This window comes from Martes martes, assembly GCF_963455335.1.
Source record: "Martes martes genome assembly, chromosome: 5".
In the NCBI taxonomy this organism is placed as follows: Eukaryota; Metazoa; Chordata; class Mammalia; order Carnivora; family Mustelidae; genus Martes; species Martes martes.
Genome location: NC_137892.1, coordinates 104436939 through 104461455, shown reverse-complemented (window position 1 = coordinate 104461455; position 24517 = coordinate 104436939). Strand labels below are relative to the sequence as shown.

General features: G+C 42.5%; 1 protein-coding gene across 2 annotated transcripts in view; it reads left to right on the top strand.

Annotated features, from left to right (window-relative positions):
* The first annotated feature begins 10449 nt into the window (after positions 1 to 10449).
* Positions 10450 to 24517, top strand: part of CREBRF (CREB3 regulatory factor) — a 54234-nt gene continuing 40166 nt past the window's right edge. Inside the window, exon 1 of one of the 2 annotated variants that reach the window (XM_080803314.1) lies at positions 10450 to 10585. The gene's annotated coding sequence lies outside the window, so the exon portion shown is untranslated. The remainder of the gene's footprint in view (positions 10586 to 24517) is intronic. The other variant, XM_080803316.1, reaches the window with a different exon arrangement.

The window sequence follows — 24517 nt, the reverse complement described above, 5'->3', positions numbered from 1 at the left end:
GTACTGGACTGTCACCACCCAGCTTTATGGCTATTGAAATGAGGGAATGAGGAGATGAACTCATTTTTTGTGAGGGGAAACTTGCTAAGTTCCCTTTGTCCAGGAACTCATTTAACCCTTGGGCTTGTTTCCTCATTTATGACATTCTTAAGAATATTAAATAAAAGTAATAAGTAAACTCCATTACATGTTTTCTCCCCACCTTGTTCCTAGTAATTGACCTGTTTTGTTACATCACGGCCCATTGTCTGAAATGAATGGATGGCCACAGATCACATTTTGTTTGACAGTTCTCTTGCTCCAGTGATCACTGGGACCCCAGCTTGGAAGGAGCCCCATCCAGCCCTTTAAAAGGATATTGGAAATGTCCTACTCGTCCAAAGCCCATCCGGATGAGCGCAGTGTGGACTCTGGCTAGGAGAGGCTGCAGGTTTGCAGTCTCGCTCTCTCTTGCAGGCATATTAACTTTGAGCAAATCATTTAATTTCTGAGCTTCAGTTTTTTTTAATCTACAAAGTAGGGATAACACCTGCCTTTTCTGCTATACAAGCTTGTTACCAAGTGACATGTCGTTGGTGAAGATGATTTGTAACTTTTAATAATACACAAGGTATTTTCCAAAGAAATGACAAAACCGCTAGGATCCCCTGTTGACATTTTTTATAAAGACAGGCCCTAAGAGGGACAGCCAACCGATTTTTTTTTTTTTTTTTGTACATACGGTTTCCCTTTTGATTAGTCATTGGTACTTGGGTTACATAATAATCAAAGACACACACCGGGCTCCAGGCCTGAGCTCTGAGCAGGGAGATGGATCTCTCAGAAACAGTCCTAGCATAAGTGTCTGGACCACATCCTTCCTGCCCTTCCAGGTTCTATGTGAGTCCTACAAGCTCTTCTACCGGAACGTGAGTATTTCTGGCATGATTTAAGATGTAGTCTGAGGGTCATTGTTTCCTTTGAACGATGTTTTTGTTGCTTTCTTTAAACATAGTATGATGTCTGTACCCTCATCGCTGACCCAGCAATAGTTTATCATATGTTAACTCTGGCATTGCTTCGGAAGTAGTGGGTTTTGGTTGTTTTTTGTTTTTTTTGTTTTTGGTTTTTTTTTGTTTTGTTTTGCTCATTTCTTCTGGCCAGGTTTTTGTTTTTTTTTTTTTAACAATGGTAAGTGTTAAAATTAAGAAATGGTTTTTTTTTTAAAGATTAGTTTGTTTTAGAGAGTGTGCGCATGACTGGAGGGAAGGGCAGAGAGAGAGGGTTGGAGAGAGAATCTCAAGCAGACTCCCCACTGAGTATGTGCAGAGCCCCAGGAGGGCTCAGTCTTCTGATCCTGAGATCATGATCTGAGCCGAAACCAAGAGCCAATGCTCAACCCACTGAGCCACCCAAGCACTGTGAGAAATGATTTTAAATTGTTTGGACTCCTGGAAGATCTGGCCCTGGACTTCATCTTCCAAAAATTTGAAGAGTTAATTGCTCCTTTGCTAACTATATTTAAATTTTATCTTAAAATATATATCTAGGCATTTTACAGTGGTTTCACTGGCCCATCCTTCTATGCAAGTGCTCTCTTCTGTTTGAAGAACAAATATATTTGAAATGAAAATGGGACTTGAGGCAAAAGTTAGGTATTACTTTTTTCCCTGCTCCTTTATTTCAATTTTCTCTCAAAAGTTGAAATTAATTGTAGAAAATCCTTAATTTTCAAAGAAGAAAAAAGCACACTATAAAATAACCACCGTAAAGGATATTTATTGTAGCACAGTTAATGGAAAGCAAACTTAATGCCCAACAAACGTAAGGAGATGCGTAAAGAAGTCACACTGCATCCAACTGAAGGAATGTCATGGTGCATTTAATAATTTATTTTTTTCTGCAACGTATGTTGAGAAATGAGATTGAAAAGACAAACATTGCCTCTGGATGGGAACTGCAAATGATTCAAATTTTCTTTTTCCTTTTTAGGATTTTCTCCAAAGAAAAGGTAATACTTGAGTAAAAAGAAGCAATGATTAAAAATTACTTTAATTGAAAAACAATATTCAGGGAAAAAAGACAGGATTTTAAACTTACATATATAACAAAAGCCTAGTGAGAAATAGACCAAAATGTTGATAATGATTATTTCTTTCGCAACTCCGTATATTTTCCACAGAGAGTGTGTATTACTTTTATAATCGGGGGAAAAAGTGTTTTGGAGGGGACCATTGTCAGAATAGTGTTAATACTTCCTTCAAACACTATAACACACACTACAGACACATACATGGATTTGGGGGTTTTTGTTTTTTGTTTTTAAGATTTTATTTATTCATTTGAGAGATAAGAGATCACAAGTAGGCAGAGAGGCAGGCAGAAAGAGAGGGGGAAGCAGGCTCCCTGCTGAGCAGAGAGCCCGATGCAGGGCTCGATTCCAGGACCCTGAGACCATGACCTGAACTGAAAGCAGAAGCTTTTTTTTTTTTTTAAAGATTTTATTTATTTGACAGACAAGAGATCACAAGTAGGCAGAGAGGCAGGCAGAGAGAGAGGGGGAAGCAGGCTCCCTGCTGAGCAGAGAGCCCGATGCGGGGCTCGATCCCGGGACCCTGAGATCATGACCTGAGCCGAAGGCAGAGGCTTTAACCCACTGAGCCACCCAGGCGCCCCTGTTGTGTTTTTGTTTTTTTTTTTTAAGAGTAATTCAGGTATGCCTGGGTGGCTCGGTCGTTGGGCATCTGCCTTCAGGTCTGGTCATGATCCCCGGACCCTGGGATCGAGTCCCACATTGGGCTCCCTGCTCAGCGGGGAGCCTCCTCCTCCCTTTATCTCTGCTTCTCCCTCCTACTGCTGCTCCCCCTGCTCGTGTTCTCTTACTCTCTGTCAAATAAATAAATAAAATCTTAAAAAAAAAAAGTAATTCAGTAATTCAGGGTGAGGGGAAATGAAGTCAGCTAGATCTATTAAAACACTGACGCTATTCTGAATCAGTGAAAATCAGCAAGTTCACACAGCAATTCTGATTAACTGTTTTCATTGTGCAGGACAGAGTACAGAGCATTCGGCTTATAAAACTCTGGCCCACTTTTGTATAGGTGCTCACAGTGTCGGTATGGTGAAATGAAAAGGGAGCATTGATTTTAATTCTGCCCACATAGAAAAGTGGAAGCCTGGGGTATTAATGTTCTGGGGTCCCACATGGGTTAGAATAAGCCCCACTGTTCTTTCCCTCCCAACTGCTCCAAGCAAGTCTTTTCATGCAGGCTGTGTCACTGCTTCAGTTAAAACCCCCTCCTTGTGAAATGCATTGGCTCTTTTCACCAACTCTCACCTGCCTCCCACCCCCCGGCCAACTCCAAACAGGAATATTCTAGTGGCTAAGGGTGCTCAGTAACACACTGCTACCCACATGAATCCAGGGAGGCTTCGACCTGAGTTGCTCTAAGGATTTTGACATGGTTTCTATAGTTTCTTTACACTGTCCAAAGCATGGTTCTACACTGTGGGTTGCCACTCCAAAACAGAACAAGCAGAGCAGATGTTTTGTAAAAGTAGGCGATGTATTTGAGGAAGCGCGAGTTGAGAAGCTAAGTGTGACTTTACAAGCCACAAAAGCTTTTCAACAACATTCAACAGGTATTTTCAGCTCTTGTTCTTTGTCTTGATGTTAGCTGCTTGAGATCGTGGGAAGCAGAAGAGACTCAGCCCTGAGCTCCTGGAGTTTAGAGTTTAGTGGGGACAGACAACTGACTCCCAGGCGCTCCTGGTGGGTGGAGCCCATGATAGCCAGGTGCAGTGCCTTGGACGTACGGTTGCTGGGTAAGAGCACTAGAAACACTAGTGGTGGGGGAAGGCTTCTTGAAGGAAATAGCCCTTAAGGGTAAACCCAGAGGATGATTAAGAGCTAGGTCAACAACTAATGAAGCTGTTGTGAGAGTCTCAGGGAGAAGTAGCCTGGATTATGGTGATAGGAATGAAGTGGAGTTAGAGAAGAAGTGTATCGGGGGCTAGCACATATCAGTACATACAGGTGATTGATTGGGTGGATGTTGAGGGAAGGAGGTTGTAAGGGACAGGAAGGAGTCAAGGACTGCAAGCAGGTTCCCAGCCGGGTGGACATTGGAGCCTTTCACTGAGATGGGGGCAGTGATGAGTTCAGCTGTGAACAAGGAGAATTTGCAGGTGCCCAAGGCAGGCACGAGCAGATACCCAATGGGCCATTGTTACGTGGGTCTGGAAGTTGGGCAGGAAGACCAGGCTGGGCATGGGGGTGTGGAGCACTAGCATGGAGATTACTGAACCTGTGGATGCAGATAAGGGGGCCGAAAAGAGTGTGTAGAATGAGAAGAGATCTAATCTACGCTGGAGACCTTAGGAGCACCCACTCTTCAGCGGTGGGCAGAGAAAGAGGAATCTAGAGATCTAAGATAAATGCCATGGCTTGAATAGCAGCCAGCACCACCCTCCTCCAGCTTCCTAACATACATTATTTTATGAATAAGGGGGACACAGTCCTATTTTACAGTTGGAGACGCTGAAGTTATGTGACTTAATCCAATTTCACCCAGAGGTTATCCCCTAAAATCATCTGGGAAATTAGGTGCGTGTATACTTGTGGGTGTTTTCCTGGGGAGCAAGTATATATGGCTTTCATCTGACCTCTAGAAAAGTTCAGAACCATTGTTAATAATCATACCAACAATTGGGGCGTCTGGCTGGCTCAGTCGGGGGGGCATGCAACTCTTGATCTCGGGGTCGTGGGTTTGAGCCCTGCAGTGGATGTAGAGTTTATCTAAACCAACAATATCAGCAATGGCTGACCCATACCTGCTGCTAGCTGTGTGCCAGACCCGAAGGACTTTACCCTTCACCAGACTATAATTGGGGCAGGACAGGCCAAAGAGCAGTATTGCACATCTCTCTCCTTTCTACTAGTCCCAGCTTCTCTGTGTCCCCCACCCCCAGGGAGGAGAAAAGACCACCAACCTAGTGTTTTCTCCCATGGTGTTTATAGGAGCCTAAACCTGTTAACGCTTCCTTCCTTAGAACAGGAGAACTGCCCCTTTGTCCTAATTTCACTTCAGGTTCCACCCTTACTCCCAATTTTCCCAAAGGCGACTTCCTCTTTCGCCAGGCTGGGAAGAGATGCTTGGATAAGTGGGCAGGAAGCCCCCTCATGCTTAGCCGACTGGTTGTAGGGGCACCAGTGAAGATCTGTGGCTGGCTTACCAGGACTCCTGCGGCCATAATCCTTCTGGCTTTCGCCTGAGTGATGGGTGTGCCTCCTGGGTCGACAAAGTGCCCTGAGGCTCTGAATGGAAAGGCAGGCAGCCCCACAGGAGCCGAGGTGGGCACTGAAGCATGGGGGCTGAGGCACGGCTTCCTCCTGGGACTGCCCTTCCTAACAAGATATTATCTGCCCTTGGCATTCGGGTTTGTTACCATGCTTTATGTCTCACTGCTGACTGGTGTGTGAAAACAGGTGCGGAGTATGACAACTATTTCTTTTACACCTCTCACTCTTGGGCTGAGCCCTGTGAAGAGAGGAGGAAAACTCAACACTGGCGTCCACTATTCCTGGTTTCGCTGTCACACAAGGGAAATTGATGACATCGTGAATTTGTGGGAAAAACAAAAACCGTGGATACAAGGACCCCTCCCCCCAACTTCACTCTTTGTTTTCTGAACTTTTTATTATTACTTCTCTCTCTTAGCAACCGCTCTGGACTATTTACTTCCTGGATGTGGAAATCCAGCTTTGTAGTTTTACACTGAATTTGTGCTCTCGGAGTGTGTCTCCATCTGTAGTTCAACAAACTGTTATCATAACTACAGGTCTTGGTTCCTGCTGCTTATCGATCTGTTCCTCCACTTGCTGTTTTTATCAGCCTACTTCGGGCCTCACCAACAAGAATGTCTTATTGTACCTGTCCTTTGGGAGTATCTCCTACAACAAATGCTAGATTGTTCTCACTCCCTGGCTTCCTGGCTTGCTATCAGTTAAGAGTTGCTGATACTAACAGTGTATGTTCAGCTCAGTGCTGACAAAAAACAAAACCAAGCCAGAAAACAAAACCCCACAGGAGCTACTAGTTGTCCTAGAAGTTTTCACTCATAGCGAAACAGACAAAACAATTTTGATAGGAATGCTGCCTTGGAAGATAACGGAATCACAAAGCAGTCTGAGTTGCTGGCTGCCTTCTCTTGCCATGTTACTTTCCCTTTGCTGCTGCTTCTCTTCTAAGAAGCTTCTGGTCACGTTCCTCCCTGGAAGGTCAGTGAGGGGTGGTGGGTGGGGGTCCAACACTTGAGCACTATGATCCATCAGGTTCTGTATTTGATATTCAGAATCAATCTGATGCACGACAGAAATAAAAAACAGTCAACTTAGTATCTTGCCCAAATAAGTTAGCAAGAAAGTGGCCTGGAAACACTTAGGTATTGTGTTGTTAACTCCTGCAACAGGGCCTCCCCTCTTACAAACTCTATTGTACTGTAAGCTTTCCATGTCACTCTTCTTCAGGTTCTGAGTTCCTCCAGGGTGAGGACTGTGTCTTCATGTACACGTTAGACATCCTCAGATGTCAGTTTATTTCTCTCTCTTCTCTTCCCCTATCCATCACTAAACACGAGCTTGATTATGCTGTCTAGTGACATGCCTTGCAGTCTCCATAATTCAAGGATGTATTAGTGGTATACCACTTGATTTAACTGAGGACATAATAACACACATGATATGAACAGTACAAAGCAACAAGTTCTTTACATGCTCAGTTGGGTTGTAGAGGAAAAGATATTAATGAGGGTAGTAATAGACATGGTAGAAATAGACTTCATAAAAGATGTGGGATCAGGGCACCTGGGTGGCTCAGTGGATTAAGCCTCTGCCTTCGGCTCAGGTCATGATCTCAGGGTCCTGGGATCGAGTCCCACTTCAGGCTCTCTACTCGGTGGGGAGGCTGCTTCCCCTCTTTCGCTGCCTACTTGTGATCTCTCTCTCTCTCTCTCTCTCTCTCTCTCTCTCTGTCAAATAAGTAAAAATCTTTTTTAAAAAAAGAAAAGATGTGGGATCTTGAGTCATGGAGGACTAGGAGGATTGGGACCACAGCAGTTATCTAGTTCTGCCTATGGGGAGTGAGGAATCGGGGTAAATAAATAATGGATAGACTAGAGAAGAACCTTGGGGCTGAACTTGGTGCTTTCCAGAAGTAAGAAACCAAAGCTCAGAGCTGTTACATAAAGAACACTCCATCCCATTGAGAGGTTAAGGCAAGGGGAGAAACTGAACTCTTCTTCCCCCAAAGAATATTTCCTAGGAGAGGTGAATGAGGGATGGGTGCCAATTGCCAACCATCAGTATCTTTTAGATTCACCCTCTGCATGCTCCAGTCTCCTCAGGAAGAAAATCAGTTTTTAAAAGTGTGAGAAGGACACAGCTTTTCCTGGAGATCTTCCAGCTTTGAGTTAATTAATCTCACTTCTGAAGCTGTGAAATGTTAAGGTATCACACAGGTCCAGAGGGGTGCAGAAGGAAAACATTTAGACTCAAAAGGTTAACACTCATTTAGATGTGTACATAATCAGGCAGGGCTCAGTCTGTGCTCTAATGAAGAACTGCAAACTTTAGGTTGTAAGGAAAGTTAGGACCTGTGGCAACTCTTTTAGTTTTCAGGAGAACTCAATGTTAAAAGTTAGAAGGTTGGGGAGAACATCCACTTCTAGTCCAGATTTCATGGTGAAGAAAGGGAAGAAAGTGGAACCCTATGAGGTCCCACCCCTCATCCTGGATCTCATAGTAAGTAGAGCTCAAATTGAACTGTTGGGTCCAAGAACTGTGTTTTGAATACCTCAAGGTTTAAAGGGTATGAAATGTCAGCATACCAGAAAATACCGATGAGAGGATACATAGAGCATGGGTATTTCTGGTTGCTTCTAAGGGGGGAAAATGAGTGGCCAGGGAACAGGGGTGGGAGAGAGATTTAATATTCGCTGAATATCTTTTTGTACCTTTTGAATTTTGTACTGTGTATATGTTACCCAATCAAAAAATAAATAATTTATTTTTAAGAGTTCAGTGGAGTCCTAACTATTGCTTTGTTTCCCCCGTTGTGTCATGTTTGTGTAGCACATTTTTTGGTTCGGGCTTTTGATTCTGCAGAAGCAAGGTTAAGCACTTTGGAAGAGGTGATGGCAGTTGGTTACTACTTTGTGGCTAGAACAAGAAGAGCACCTGTACCTCAAGCTAGTGCTATTCCACAGTCCCAGTTTCCTGCCAACTTTGACTTTGGCACAGTCTGGCAGAATAAAACCCAGAGAAACACAAATCAATTAGTAGTCAGTGATTTCATTCACTTAAGAGCAGAATATGGTCATTAACCATGATGGGAAGGTCTCCATTAGCTAACACTGTCCTTTCTGAGACAAGGGAAGATGAAAAGGCGGGAATCCAACATAACTCACTAGTAAGCTTCTTCAATGGCAGAGCTGCATGCTAGAAGAATCAGACTGCTCCTTGACCCAAGCAGACTGTTGCCCAGCAGAAGTATGAAAATGACCGTCAAAAGGGCAGTGGAACAGTCGAAGAGGTAGCTACCTGCTGGAGTTTTTCCAAACAAGGTATTACGAGAAAGGATCGTCAGTATGGTATCCCATGGGGATTTAATGCAGGAATCGAATATGAACGAGTAAGAGGACACTGGCTCAAACTTCTCAAGCCAGTTTTTCTTTTGGTGTTTCAATTTTAAACTCCAGTCGATATGGAAAATTAGAATGTGGTATGTTAGACTTAAAAAAGAAAATAATGATAATCCTTCTATTTCCTGTGCAGTAGGGAAAATAGTCCTTCACTGGGTACTGAGACCCTAAGGAATTTTGAAGGATGCAGAGGTGGGATTTACTTTATTTTCCCCTTAGGTATCTACATATAACCACCTATTAATACTGTTTACCTAAGTATTATTTTAGTGGCAGTTAAACTGGTAAAGTCTAGAATTATCCTTACTTGCTATTTAGCTTATAGTATGTCTTCTAAATGATGTCTTTGAAACAATTTAATAATACTACCATTCATTAAATGCCCACTATATGCTACACACTGTGGTAAGTGCTTTATATGAAATTTTCCACTCGATTCTCACATCAACCCCATGAGTTACTTACAGAGGAGCCTTACGGAAGTTAAATAATTTGTGCTGGTTAACACGTGGTGTAGAGCAAAGATTCATATCCAGGCTGTTATTCGACCAGTATTTAATGATTGCCTATGTGGCAGGCATGAAAGGCAGAGGAGAAACAGCAGGGCTAATCCCTGCCCTCTTGAAACTTATGATCTTTAGAAGTCTTTCTAATTCCAAAGTCCATGGTTTTGACATTAACACTATACTACTTCCATAGATCTGTGCAAAGGAGAGCAACAATTTCTAACGCAATCACTCCTTTGAGAAAACTGGCATCCTGAGGGAATCTGGCCAGGCATTTCTGTGCTCTAATCCAACTTTCTTCATGCTTACTAAAGTCATTATTTCTGTTCTGTGCTCAGAAGATAAATTCTGTGCCCTTAAGAAGTGTAAAGAGCAGTCTGGGAGCACAGGCTGTGGCAACAGACCTGGGTTCTGGGCCCGGCTGGTTCATTTACTAGCTTCCTGACCTGGAGCGAGTAATCCCTATAAGCCTCAATTTCCCCATCTGCAAAAATCAGCATATTACCATTGAGTGTACCTGTAGGATTAACTAAATGAGATGATGAGCCCACTACATAGTACACGTTCGGTAGCAGAGGGTCGCTGTTGTTATTAACAGGAATAGGGAGCACAAGGAAACCTCGGGCACATGTGTTATGGTTTGTTAGGCGCTTCTGGTAGCATTCTGTTTGTACAGTAGTGTACAGGTATTCTTTCTCTTAAAGGTGCACGCAATCTGATCGATCCCAGTGTCTCGGGCTTACATACGCAATAAATACTAGTTGAATGAACGAATGACTGAAGGCAAGGTCAGTCTCAGCGAATTAAGAGGTTCAGATGTGGAAGACATACATAAAACAAAGTTGATGCAATCCCCGTCTTAAGTCAGTGCCCTCGGTTCCCGTGAGTTTCACTAACTTAGAATGTAAATGCAAATGGACATAAACGTAAATATAAGCGGGTATACGACACTTCGGGCCTCACCGTGCAGTTGTGAGATCAGATTAAATGCTGCATGGGAGAGTTTTTGTAAACGAACCTCCTTTACAAACGTGAGTGTGGCTCTGTATCAAAGACGGCCCACGCCCACGCTGCAGTGGCAGGCGCCGAGCCCCCGCTCCGCCCCCTCTTCCTGGTTTTTCCCGGCAATCCGCCCCTCCGCTGTCATGTGACAGGGGTGCCCAGCCAGGACCAGCTCCTGATTGGCCGGATTGCGGAACGCCTCCCGATTGGCCGGAGGCCGGCGGGCCCCCGCCTCCCTCCTCCTCCTCGCCGCGGCCCACGTGAGGGGGGCGAGTCACGCGATTTCCGGGAACCCGTCAGGAAGGACATAAACAAAACAAACCGAGGCAGCATGGAGAGGGGCCGCGGCCCCTGCAGCGGAACCGGACCCAGCCCTTGAGCCGTCCCCACACCCACAGGTGAGCTCTGCTGCTCTCCGCCCGAAGCTTGCAGGGGCCTGGGCTGGGGGACTAGCCGGGCGGGGGGCGGAGGAGGGCCGCTGGCCTACGAGGCAGCAGCGCCGGGGCTCTGAGCCGGGCGGGCGCGGGGCAGCCGGGACCAGGGCCGAGTCTGGGGGCGCGCGGGCCTCAGGCTGCCTCCTGCAGGTCACGGGGTCTCCGGTTCCCCTCCCCCACCCCCGGCCCGGGACGGTTATATAAAAGCGCAGCGCGGCTGTAGAGGGGACCCACGGGTGGGCGGCAGGCTAGGCCAGGGGTGGGCAACGCTAGGCGTCTGCCCTGCCAGGCCGCCCGGCCCTTAACTGCTGCCTCCGAGCCTGGGGCCGTGGCTGCCGGCTACCGGCCTGTCAGAGAAGCGAGCGGGTGGGAGGGGCCGGGGAAGGGAGGGGAGGCGAGGCTGGCGGGGGAGGAGAGAGAGGGGCGTGTGAGGAAGGGCCGGGGCCGCGAAGGTTGGAACTGGGCAGGCAGGAGACGAGGAAGCGCTGGCTGGAGGTTGGGGGGGATCCAGGCAGGGGTGTCTCTAGGGTAGCCGCTCCCCCTTCCCGTCTCCGCCCCAGAGACGGGCGAGAGGGGCCTCCCTCCGGGATTTGTTTATATGTCTTCTCAAAGCAGCTTGAAGCGGCTCGTGGGCGGAGCACTCAGCGCGGAGTGGCAGGCCGCGCCGTCCAATGGGACAGGCGGATGAAGGCTGCTGCGCCAATGGGCGTAGGGGAGGCGGTGCCGCGGGGGGGTCCCCCAATTGGTTAGGCTGTGTCGGGGGTGGGCCGGGTGGGGCGGCCATGTTAGATGGGAGGGGACCGGTGGTGGTGGGTCACTGAGAGGGGAGGAGACAGGGCAAAGGGCGAGGGAGCCGGGCCGGGGGCGTTTCGGGTGTCCGAAGGCGAGTCCAATCGGACCAGGAAGTAGCTCAGGGGAGCCAGACCCCGACCCACCGCTCTCCCCTCCCGAGCGGAGGAGGCAGGGAAGTACCGAGGGCAGTCTAGCCGCCCCTGGGGGTGGTTCCTGGGACTAGATGGAGCTCAATCTCTGGATTCTCCCTCTTTCTCGGCCCTACCCTTCCTGACAAACACGGCCGCCAAACCCTGTAATTGCTCTCCTCTAACCCAAGAAAGCAAACCTTTTTGCTGTTTCTGAGCGGACTTGAGCTTTAAGACTACGTTAAGAAGGTGCTTGGATAGCTAGCGGTCTGAATTTCGGCACAAGGCCTCACATAGAGGCAGACAGTGAGGAGGAAGTTCTGCTTTTCTGGATTTTGCACAGAAAACCGGGACTAGAAAAAGCCGAGAAAGTTAAGGGCTGGGTGGGGTTTCCATTTTTTTCGTCAGGGTACCTCTTAAAGATTGCCCCCGCACTTTCTAGTCCTAGTCCTAGTAGTAATTTGCCCCTCCTGCTTACATAAATTTTTAGCTCACGTGAGTCAAATTCATAAGAAAACTGAGTCTTGAGAAAATTACTTAGATTTGAAGGTTCTTTAGGACTTTGTCTTGTGAATATCCTGCAGGTGAGGAATAGGATCAAAATCTGACTTACTTCTTTTTTAAAAGCAGAAAATACGGTTTTTATGTAAATCTGGTGATCTGTGGTAAACTGGTTGTCACTTGATTGTACTTGTAAATATTTTTTTCCCATTTTCTTTTCATCCAAAATAGCTGGGAAAACACCAGAGATGAAGGGGGAAATGGTATGAGTAATTAGAAAATCATTTATTTTACTTTGTTTTCTGATCATTTTGGCATCCTGTCAGCCTTATTAAATGCTTGATTTATGTTAACATAACCTTACAACCTGTGACTGCACTGGTATTGTCAAGGGTACCAGGCTCTTTTATTGATGCACTTTGGTTAAGCACGTCGGGTATCAGGCAGAGGCCATTCAGGAGTTGACTGTATTTATTCAGGAATTTGCATTATCTCCTATTTTGTTAACCAGAGGAAAAATAATTGGTAAATAAATGATTTGTTGATTTCTATATTGTTTTGACATGCTTGAGTCAGTTCTGTTAAGAATGATATGTAAAAATATAATCCCTGATTTTTTAATAGACTAGTTCTTAAATATAACTTTTACAGCAAATAAAAGTATTAGTTTATTATTTATTGATTTTTCTTAAGAATGGCAGAGAGGCACCTGGCTAGCTCTGTTGGTAGTGGGATATGCTGCTCTTGATCTTCGGTTGTAAGTTCAAGCACCACATTGGGTCTACCGCTTACTTTAAAGACTAAAGTAAAAATGACAAATAGAGGCAACGTGAGTTACTTGGGTGTAATTCTTTTATATGACATATATCAGCTTTGGAATTTTTAGGCTAGTAAGCATAGAAGAGACTAAATACATCCAGGAGGAGAGATTTTGGATGTTCCACTTACCATTCCTTCTCTGTCTGGACAAGTGAAAACAGACCCTTAGAAAGACTGTGTCCTACTTGGTTTACTAGTTCACTCTGTGTGGGCTCTTGGATGCCAGTTTAAAGACTGAGAGAATAACTTGTATGGTTCCCTGGTGGTGGTTAACAGTACAAGTGACCGTAAAAGTACAATGAGTTTGTATGTTTATTATTGTAGCACAGTTTTTAAAAGACTTAAACTAAATCCACTGTTTGCTTTTAAATATAGTTTGTAGTTGGGATTGACAATTTTATGACTTGGAATTAATCAGCAGAGGTTTGTTTCCCTGTGGGTTTTGACTTGGATGTTTGGGAGAAAAATTCTCTTTCATTGTATTCAGTAGTTCATCTAACAGGCTAGATAAACTCTTAAGCTAAAATAATTTGTCTGGTTGTTAGTCTCATGATTCTAAGATAGGGGTCGACAAAACTTTTTCTGTTCACGGTCAGATAGTAAATATTTAGGTTTGTGGGCCATGTAGTCTCTGTCTCAGCTCTGCCAATTGTAGCGTGAAAACAACCATAGATAATATGTTTGGGGATGTATTCTAATAAAATTTATTTACAAGAACTGGCTGTGGTTGAAGGTTGTAGTTTGTTTATCAACCCCTGTCCTAAGGCATCAGTCACTGGGTTTTAATTACTTAGATGTAAAGATACTGCGGAATATATAAACATGCACTTCAGCTAGTAATTTGAGCACTTGCAGAATATACATTATGTCTTGCCCTGAAGAATTTTTAGAATAAGAGCACAAGGCAGCACTGTAGTCTGTATTTTTATTTCATTTGAAAATAGATGTTTTCCTGAAAAAAACACTTTATTTTTTTATTTTTTAAAAGTAGGCTCCACGTTCAGTGTGGAGCCCAACATGGGGCTCGAACACGTGAGCCTGACATCAGGACCTGAGTGGAGATCAAGAGTCAGATGCTTAACCCACTGAGCCACCCAGGTGCCCCTGAAAAAAAAACCTTTTAAAGCAAATGTTGGAATGTTAAGTCCTTTTTATCTTAGAGATGCATTCTCATTGAAAAGTTTTTTGCCTTTTAAGATTATGGTACCTAAGAACCTTAATATAGTCAAGGGTATAGTCTTATTGAGGTCTTAAAGTGGCGTTTAGTGTATCATTCCTAACAAAACTGTTTACAGCTGTTTGAAGAGATGTTAGTCAAGTGAGTAAATACTTAACTCTCTGAGTTCTTTGATATATCATGCAGTTAATTTGGAAGCCATACCGATGGTGCCGTTGCCTGAGATGTTTGTAGAATTACCTAAATAGGGTAGGATGCTTTTTCAGACAAGATCCCAAAAGATAGAGGTTGCTACCCCTCCCTTTCCTTGGAAAATGTGAAGTAGTGCTAAGTGCCCACTGAAGTGGAGATGCTAAAATCCTAAAAATGTTACATAGGCAAATACTTAATTTTTTCATGGGTATCTTTTTGCTTTGTTTCTATTTAGTATTTCTCCAGTTTTGTTGATTCGAACTAGGTTTTAAGTGCAATCGTGACAGTTGAGAAAGGAGAATATATTGACCTCTTAAAATGGAAAAGCATCATGTGGCCTGTAATTGTGTTTCTAGTTCTAGTTAGCCTACTATTTGGCTGGGTGACTGTGGGTAATTCAGTTTATTAATTTGTAATGGGAGAGATTAATGATGTTTTCTATCTCAGTGGGCTACTGGGAAATTGTCAGTTATTGTATTCTCAACCTCTTGTAGTTTGACTATGCCAATATTTCTGGCTCATTAGAACCACCTCTCAAATTTCTATTCAGTTTTTGTTTTCATAGTTTAATGATCTCTCAGTTTACCTTTCTTTTTTAAAGATTTTATTTATTTATTTGACAGACAGAGATCACAAGTAGGCAGAGAGGCAGGTAGAGAGAGAGGGAAGGGGAAGCAGGCTCCCTGCTGAGCAGAGAGCCCGATGCGGGGCTCCATCCCAGGACCCTGGGATCATGACCTGAGCCGAAGGCAAAGGCTTTAACCCACTGAGCCACCCAGGTGCCCCTCAGTTTACCTTTATTAGCACTTGTTCCACAGTACGGTATTTACCCATTTATGTTATCTGCCTGGTGAGCAACTTGAGGTCAGAGTCTGCCTCTTTCTTTTTATATCCCCAGTGTCTCACTCTGTGCCTGACACCTTTTAGTGTTTCTGAACTTCCTAAATAAATGATTGCATTGCTAAAAAGTACTTATCTGGAAGGTAGTAAGTCAGTCTACTATTAGTAGAGATGTTGGACTTAGTTGGAAGGGAGGAATTAATTACCATTTGCTGAAACAAAAAGCCTTCATTTAAAAATTGACCCTTTTCTTTTGAGAAAGTTTATGGAAAAGCTATTTTGATGATGTTTAAAAATCCCTTGAATTCTTTTGTTAATTTTTTTCAGATACATTCTGTTAGACTTGTTGAATATTCCTTCTAAGCACACACACACACACACACACACACACAACCTGTGCTTTTTCTTTAGATTTGTCATTAGCACACTTGGATCTCTGGGTGTTTGGCAAATATGAGTGAAACCTCTTATTTCTTAGAGTTTGTGACAATTAACTTGTCTGTATAGCAGTGTTTCTTGTCTTGGAGAAGTACTGTAAAATCATTCTTGTTAATAAGTCTGATTGACCCCAGGGAGGGGTGACATGAAGAGGGCTAGTCATGGAGAGAGTTTGTTGCAGGGGACTGCAGTGGGACTTGGTGACTGCAGTACTATGCCATTGTGTTGTTGGCCATGCCTTGTGTGCTTTTTCACCAGTTCATGACCTTTCTCCCAAAATCTATATTGAAACTCTCCTCCCCCAAACAACTTTTTAAATCACCCATCTTCCCACTAATTCCCAGCAAGTCTATTTTCATCCTGCTATTCTGGCCTTTTAACACCAAACCTACTTTTACATCTTTTGTTACAAAGTCACGTTTTACTTACTTATCCTTGGGTATTGTTGACATTGGCAGTTTCCCATGAAAGCACTATGAGCTTGCTGATTTTGTGTCCTCCAGTTTTCTTCTTTTCTTGCACACTTATTTTCTTTAGTATATAATGGTCTGCCTTTTAGAGTTTAAGGTGCTTTTGTTTTTATTTTAGAGAGGAATTTTCTTCTTTGACTGCTACATACTATTCCTGATGCAGTTTGCCTTCTCTGTTATATTTTTGCCACTCAGCAGAAATTTAAAGCATTATAAAAATAAAACTTTAAAAAGGTCCTTGGTGATATGGGGAGAAACTAGGGGTAGGGTGCCTGTATTCTTGTTCAAAAGATTCAATATAGAATTCCTTTAAAGAGCAAGGCTTCTAGCTTCCTACTTGTGTTGTATAAGATGTAAAAATTTCTTGCTTGTAAGAGGACTTTACAGTTTTGTGAAATGCTCGTTAGTAAGGGTTTTCATCCTTACTGGTGAATCCTTTACTAGAATTGCCTGTAGACTACTAGAGGAAACAAGACCTTACATTTTAACATTAGGTTAATTTTTAGAACAACATGTTCTGAAAATATGGAGAGGAACTACTAACTCTGCTTGAGAAAGTTGGGGGAAAGTTGTAGAGAAGCTTCACAGAAAAGGTTCATTTAAACTAGGTTTTGAAGACCGGTGAAGGAAGCATTTTAGTCCAGTCAAGGAGGTATAAAAGGTATATGCGGGGCACCTGGCTGGTGCAGTCGGAGCATGTGACTCTTGATCTCAGGGTCATGAGTTTGAGCCCCACATTGGGCATAGAGCCTCCTTAAAAAATAAAAGATGTATGTGATGTGTGGGGTGGGCTTGGATATGAGAAGGCTTCACCTAGGACAGGGCCATGAAGAGGGGATAGATGGAAGAGGAGGAGAAGACTACTTGGTGAGACTTAGGAGGAAAGGGCTTTTTTGTTTTCCTCTTGTTCTCTATTTCTCCTACGTCTGCTCCACACTGTCAAGTCTCTGGTTCCTTTACTCTGTGGGTGTGACTTTGATTAGATGGTCTCTTTCCCCATAGTTTTTGGTTTTTCTTTTAGTCCTTCATCAAGGTCTGACACACCTCTCTTCTCTCTTGTAATCTGTCAATACCAAGATACCTTTTATTCTGAGGTAATGTGTCCCTGACCTTTATTTCACCTCCTTGCTTCCATCCCTTCCGATATTCCCTTTGGGTTTCTTTCTCCCCTTTTTTTTGACTCTTACTTTTTTCATTATTTTTTAAGATTTTATTTATTATTTGTCAGAGAGAGAGAGCATGCACAAGCAAGGAGAGCAGGAGGCAGAGGCAGAGGGAGAGGCAGGCTCCCCACTGAGCAAGGAGCCTGATGCGGGACTCAAACCTAGGACCCCAGGATCATGACCTGAGCCGTAGGCAGATGCCTAACCAACTGAGCCACCCAGGCATCCCTTGACTCTTACTTTTCCTCTTCATTTTGCTTCATTTAAAAATAAAAACATTCTTTAACACTATCTGCTTCTTTGCATTTGAACAGCAACATATGTCTGAGTCGATTCTCTTTTGGGAAATCTTGTGAGATCAATTTGGTTTTGATACCTTTCCAAGTACTAATTATCCATCCCTGTGAATGTCCTTTTATGAAGCATTTTCCTTTGTATTCAGAGATGCCATTTCTCATAGGCTACAGGGCAGAATATGACTACTTATATGCTGTGTTTTCTACTTCTTAATACACCTTTAAATTGTTCTGCAATAAGACTCAATTCAAATCTTACATTTTCCTGAAACTTTCCCAAACTTACCAGGTAGAGATGGTAGTACTCTATAGTGTTTTCTAAATACCTCAGCTTTACTGAGGTATAACTGACATAAACGAAAATTTACCTAACTTTTTAGTTTTGAAAAATCTATGCAGTCATCTGACTACCTCCACAGTCATGATATGGAACATTCCCATCACCGCATAAAGTTCCCTCATTGACCCTGCTTCACCCCTTGCCCCAGTCAGTGATTTACTTCCTGTCACTGTACATTTGTCTTTACTGGAATTTCATTTAAATGCAGTCATAGAATGTGTTGTCTTTTAAGTCTGATTACTTTTTAATGTTAGTAATGCTTTTGAGATTTCATGTCATTTTGAGTATCATTTGGGTACTTGTTATTGCATGGATCCCAAAATCCATCCATCCATTTTGGATTTGCTTCCAGATTTTAGGCCATTGTGAATAAAGCTATTTTGAACCTTCATGTACAGGTCTTTTAAATACCTCTCTTACCATTAACTGTCTTTTATTTGGAGGTCCAGCGAAAGTCCTGAAGTTAACTGTATTCACAAACAGCCTTTTTGCTAGTGCTGTGGTTTTAACAGCACCTCATCTGTAAGCTTAGACACCTGTCGGCTTAGGCCCTCATCTGTGAAATGGAACTGGGTAGAGAATGGAGCAAGATGGGGAGCACAGGCCAGTTTAAAGGGATAATTCGTTTCAGTTCAAGTGATTCGAGTGATCTTGCTGGGAATATGTACCCAATGATTTTTTTTTTTTCTCCAAGAGAGTGGCATTTGTTAACAGGACTCAAAAATCTTACATGAAATTTCCAATTTAAATGCTGGCAGTTAAAATTTAATTTTTTAAAAACACCAGTGAATGAGCCCAACAAAACCCATATGTAGGCATTGATTTGTGGCTGCAGTCCAGTTTGAGGCTTTTACTTTAAATCCTCAGTTAACTTTGTATTTCCTTTTAAAATGTATATAGTCCTGGTAGAGTGATCTTATTGGGACTTTGCTACCTAATGGTTTAGCATAATAACTTGCTGGTTGTCCAGACTCCTAAGTTAAAAAACTAATGAATTACTATAAACGAATTTTATTCTTTCCTTTACTAGGAGTGATATAAGAATTCTGAGTGTCTGATGAAGGATGGGATCAGGTTCTTGTTACTCTTTGTACTTCTCTGATAGTACAAATCATGGTTTCATGGTTATGTTTTCCCAGCACTTGGGGTAGTCCGTCTCCTTTGGTTTATTCTGAATCCTGTTGAGACAAGTATAGTATAAACTGTGTATTTGTATTAATTAGAAACTGTGTAAGGTGTTAATGGATATAAAGATAAATTTTGTGTAGGTCCATTTCCTTGGGTTACCCAGCATATCTGGTAAAGCCAGTATAACTAAGTATAAAAAAGAGGTAAGCTGTATGTAATTGTTTGAACAATTAGAGCAATAATCTCTCTGAAGAAACCCTTTCCTCTTGTAATTTACTTACCAAGATTGTTTTTTTGTTTGTTTGTTTGTTTGTTTTAAGATTTCTGTGCCCGGTGTGGGGCTTGAACTCAGAACCTGAGATTTAGAGTCCCCTACTCCATGGACTGAACCAGCCAGGCGCCCCTACTTGCCAGTTCTTTATTGTGTACAAAGATAACTAGTTTGAAGCTTATGAATTACTTTGTGAATCGAAAGATTATTTTTGCTGACTAAACCAGCATAATTGACATTGACTCTCATGAAGCCAAGGCAGGGATGTTAAATGACCTGTATTGCCTGCAGATCCCTTACTTACCCTAGTTCCAAACAGTTGGGTTTTTGTGATAATTAAGTGTGGAATTTAGACAATCTAGAATTCTGAGTTGAGTTCGGGTTTATACTTTCAGTAGCTGCAACACTCCAGGAACATCTTACATAACAAGGAATCTTAGGATAAAAAATAACCACGATTTATTGAGTATCTGTTTTGCGTCAGGGCACATATTATTGTGAATCACAAAATCCCTGCAAAGTCAGACAGGGAATTCTTATATTTACAAATAAAAGAAGGCAAGTAAGAATCTGGAATAAAATTCCAAATACTCATAAAGCAGAACCTTTTATCTCGAATCTAGAGTTTGCTTCTCACAGAGCAAGCCTGTAGGAGTAGTAGAGCCAAAGAGGCAGCCAACCTTTCTCATTGTTGAAATAAATGATTGCAAAACTGTATTCACAACCTCTTTGTAGCCTTATGCTAAAACCTCTGTACCAGCTGTTCTGTAGCCCTGTGCCAGTGGTGTAGCCCCATTTCGCACAATAGGAAGGAATTTGAAGAGGATTTAAAAATTGTGTATATTCTTGCTACTTTTGAAAAGTGTCAAATCGGTAAAGGAGAGGGAAGAGACAGAGTTTGAGGAAGAGCCTAGGTCTCTGATCACCTGAGTGCTAAAGTTGTTAGGATATGTCCAGAGTGTCTTGGGGCAGCTGTTCCCCTGGAATCTTGCAGTATGGCTCAAATGTATTTGCCTGCACCACTGTCTGTTTCTATGCTGCTGCCCTTAATCCTTCTGTTCCCTTTTTACATATTGTAGATTTCTGCTGAACAGCTCAGAAAACTAAATGATTCTTTAAATTTCAGTGTTTAATCTGCATAAAATATTTTGTCTGAGTTAAAATGGGGGTGGGGAGAGAAAGAACACTGTAACCTGTATCAGTCCAGTGCCTGGATTCAGTTGGTTTAAATAACCCTCTCCTCACTAGACAAGAATTCTCTCTGGTCTTCAGAATCGACTGAAATTCAAATAATACTTTTCCTGGAAGTGTAAAAGGAAATTCAGGAGTACAATTTTAAGTATTTCTGTTATATGATACTATAGTGGTTTAAGACTCAAATTAACAAGCTAACTTACTAGATAATTTCAGAGCACATAAAAGATTATAAACATACAGTTGACCTTTGAACAACATGGGGGTTAGGGGGCACCGACCATCCCGCTCCCCCCATGCAGTTGAAACTCTTGTGTATAACTTTTGACGCTCCCAAAATTTAACTACTAATAGCCTACTGTTAACCAGAAGCCTCATGGAGAACATAAACAGTTAATTAACACATATTTTGTATGTGTATTCTTACAATAAAGTAAGCTGAAGAAAATATTAAGAAAATCGTAAGGAAGAGAATATACATGTACAGTACTAATACTGTACTTATTGAAAAAAATCCACGTACAAGTGGACCCACACTGTTCAAACCTGTTATCCAAGGGTCAGCTGTATATAAATGACTGACTGACTTGCAGTGTCCTCTTTGTATATGAAGAAAGTTGCACCTCTGAAGAACCTGTGGTCTTAGGGGATTTCCCATTCATTGTCCGTCAACTCTCGTGTAGATGCCTCTGTGGACAAAGCATTGCTTCTGGCGCTAATGAAATAGAGAGGAGATATAATGGTTGTTCTCAAAAGACCGTACAGTCTGGTAGTGGAGACAAGGAATTAGGGAGGAGGAAAAGAAAAACCACTGTGAGCAAAGGCATGAAAGACCAGAGCCTCACTGTTGGAAATTCTGAGTGGAGGAAAGTGTGATTTTAAGTACCTCAAGGATTTGGTGAAATTGTAAGATCAACCAAGTATTTGTGTTATAGAAGAGTAGTGGAAGATGAGATTGGAAAGATAGTTTCATTGTTTCTGAGTATTTTGATTATCCAAGAAATGTTTGGGCGTTTCTGAGAGAAACTCTTATCATGAGTATGGCGCTAATACCAAGTGGTGGTTTAGGGAGAAAATAGAATGGAACATAAGAACTTGAGAGAGAGGGGCTGGCGACAGGAAGATCTGTAGGGCAACTATTAGAATGGTAAATATAAAATGGTGAGGCCCAAGTAAAGGGTTGAGAAAATGGGAAGGGCAAAGACGAACAGATGCATGTGTGCTGGGTACAAGGTAAGTTGTCAGTATATCTTTGTTAAAGAGAACTGGCATGATTTAACAAAGAACTGGGGAGTAGAAAGAAAAGAGTCAGTGTTGAGATCAGTGTTCCATGCCTGGATGTCTGAGAATGATGATAGTACTGACAGAATGGAAATGTTTGAAGAGGGAGGTGGCATGTTGTGTGTGTCTGAGGTCATGGGATGTGAATGAACATGGGAATACCTGGTGCTCAGATGGCAAGGCTCATGCATTCATGTGTTTAGGCTGAAGATGCAGACTTGGGAGCCCTCTGGAGAAAAGGTACTGCAAGTAGAGGTGGTCTCTATAATGATGGGTTTGCACAGAGACATTTGCTGAATGACCTCAGATAAATCTGTTACCCTTGTTGAACTTTTTTTCATTAATGTAAAAATGGTTGGGCGGAGGGTAGTGGATGGCAGTGATGCTAATACCCTAGCTACTTTACCAAGTTGTTTTATCAAATGACAAGGCATAGCAATGCGTTTGTAGTCTATAAACAGTAATACGAATATAATCTGTGAATATTTTGTTGCCAGTGGTAACCAAGTATGGCTGGGGTTAGAAATACATTCTTTGGTTCTATCTAAAACTGTCCCATGCTCTCACTCTTGTGCTCTGAACGACTTAATCGACAGATATCAATGCTGCAGAAAACCCCTAATATCTTGTAATTGGTAAGTTTTCAGAAATAAAAAGTAGCTCTTCCTGCTCAGCTCACATTGATCCAGACACCTACTTTAATGGTTTTTTTGATTCCCAAAGGGTTTTTTAAATGAAGATCCCATATGTTTCTCTGTAGGCAAAAGGTTAAAGTTCAGCAGAAGCCTTTGGAAAGGAATGGAATAAAATTCTGAGAGGTCTTGTGTCTTCCTCCAACAGTGCATTCTAAGGAGAGATATTTTTGAGGTTTAGTATCTTTTCTTAGCTCCTCAGGATTCTTAGTAAAATAATTTTGTTTAATGAAATGTTTGTGGCAAACCTAACTCTCAACCCCCACATTTTTAAAACTCTCTGAGTGTGAGGATAAAAGGGTACTATTGGATTGATCCAGGGATAAAGAGTGTACAAAGCGGTATGATAAAAGGATCATATCTGCTTATAGGGTCACGATGAGTACTGCTTGGCTAGGAAAATGATGTTTTCTCTGAGGGAAAAGAAATATTTTCTGAGGGAAAAGAGAGGTCTTCTCTCTCTTTAGCCTCCTCTTTTCTTCAAGACTGTCAGCAGCAGGGTTTGGAAAATAAATAATAGGCGTCTTTTGCTGGTAATTTCAAACATAAACTATAATCATCTAGTTAGAAGTGTACTTACCTGTTACCTATATTCTGGAGTCCAGAGAACTGCTGTTGAAGGGTAGAGAGTAGGGATTCACCTGAAGGTGTGTTCACAGAATGTATATCACATAATAAAGGGAGAATGTGGCACCCACCATTTACCCCATGTGTTTGTTGCATGAACAGCATATGTTTCCTCTGTGGTTTGGGAATTTGTGGATCTCTGATTTCTGCTGTGCAATGAAGAAGGTAGTGGCTTGATTCAGTAAACATCTGAAGAACTATTTTCAGTAGAACTGTTTTGTTCACTATTTTGCTGCGCAGTTTTCTTTTTTAAAAGATTTTATTTATTTATTTGACAGAGAGAGAGAGATCACAAGTAGGCAGAGAGGCAGGCAGAGAGAGAGGGGGAAGCAGGCTCCCTGCTGAGCAGAGAGCCCGATGCGGAGCTCGATCCCAGGACCCTGGGATCATGACCCGAGCCGAAGGCAGAGGCTTTAACCCACTGAGCCACCCAGGCACCCCTGCTGTGCAGTTTTCAAAAGGAGAGGAGTTGTTGAGTGGGACAAATGAAGTATGGCAGGATGGATGGAATGTGAATGCTGGGTCCTGGTTTGATAAGGAGCTTGGGCAAACTGACAAACTGTCTTTCTTGCTAAACGGGAACCTCACGAGGTGTATATATGGGATGTATAAACTTAAATTACCAAGTCAGTGGTCCTTCCTCCCGTCCCTTCCCTTTCTTCCCTTTCTTTCATCTTTGCTTGGGGATGAAGCCTCAGGAGAAAGGACTTACTTAAGTTAGGGGTTCAGGACAGTTACCACATCTTAGAACTGTGGATATCATACAGTTTAAAGACAACAGAGAGAGAACCCAGGAACTCTGCGCACATGAAAGAAATGATGAGCATGAACCAGCAAAGATTAGGAAAGATAAAAATAAAGCATAGTATATGAATTACATAACGGTATAAATGTGTTGGTATTTTTTCCCTCAAAAATTTTTTTAAATACCTTTCATTGTGAAACAAATTTTTCCATTTAAACCATTTTTAAATGTACAGTTCAATAGCATTAAGTACATTGGCAGTCTTGTGTATCTATTTCTAGAACACTTTCCTCATCCTAGACAGAATCCTAGGCAGATTCTAAACAGAAACTCTGCCCATTAAACGGTAACTCTCCTGGTGTCTGGTAACCTCTGTTCTACCTTCTGTTCCATGAATTTCCCTATTCTTGTACCTCACATAAGTCGCATCATGTAATATTTGTCCTTTTGTGTCTGGTTTATTTCACTCAGTATAATGTTTTTTTTGTTTTTTTTTTTTCGTTTTTTTTTTTCAAGATTTTATTTATTTATTTGACAGAGATCACAAGTAGGCAGAGAGGTATGCAGAGAGAGAGAGAGAGAGGAGGAAGCAGGCTCCCTGCTGAGCAGAGAGCCCAATGTGGGGCTCTATCCCAAGACCCTGGGATCATGACCTGAGCCGAAGGCAGAGGCTTTAACTCACTGAGCCACCCAGGCGCCCCAGTCAGTGTAATGTTTTTAAAGTTCATCCATAATCAGAATTTCACTCCTTTTTATGGCTGAATAATGTTCCCTTGCATGAATTACTATATTTTGTTTATCC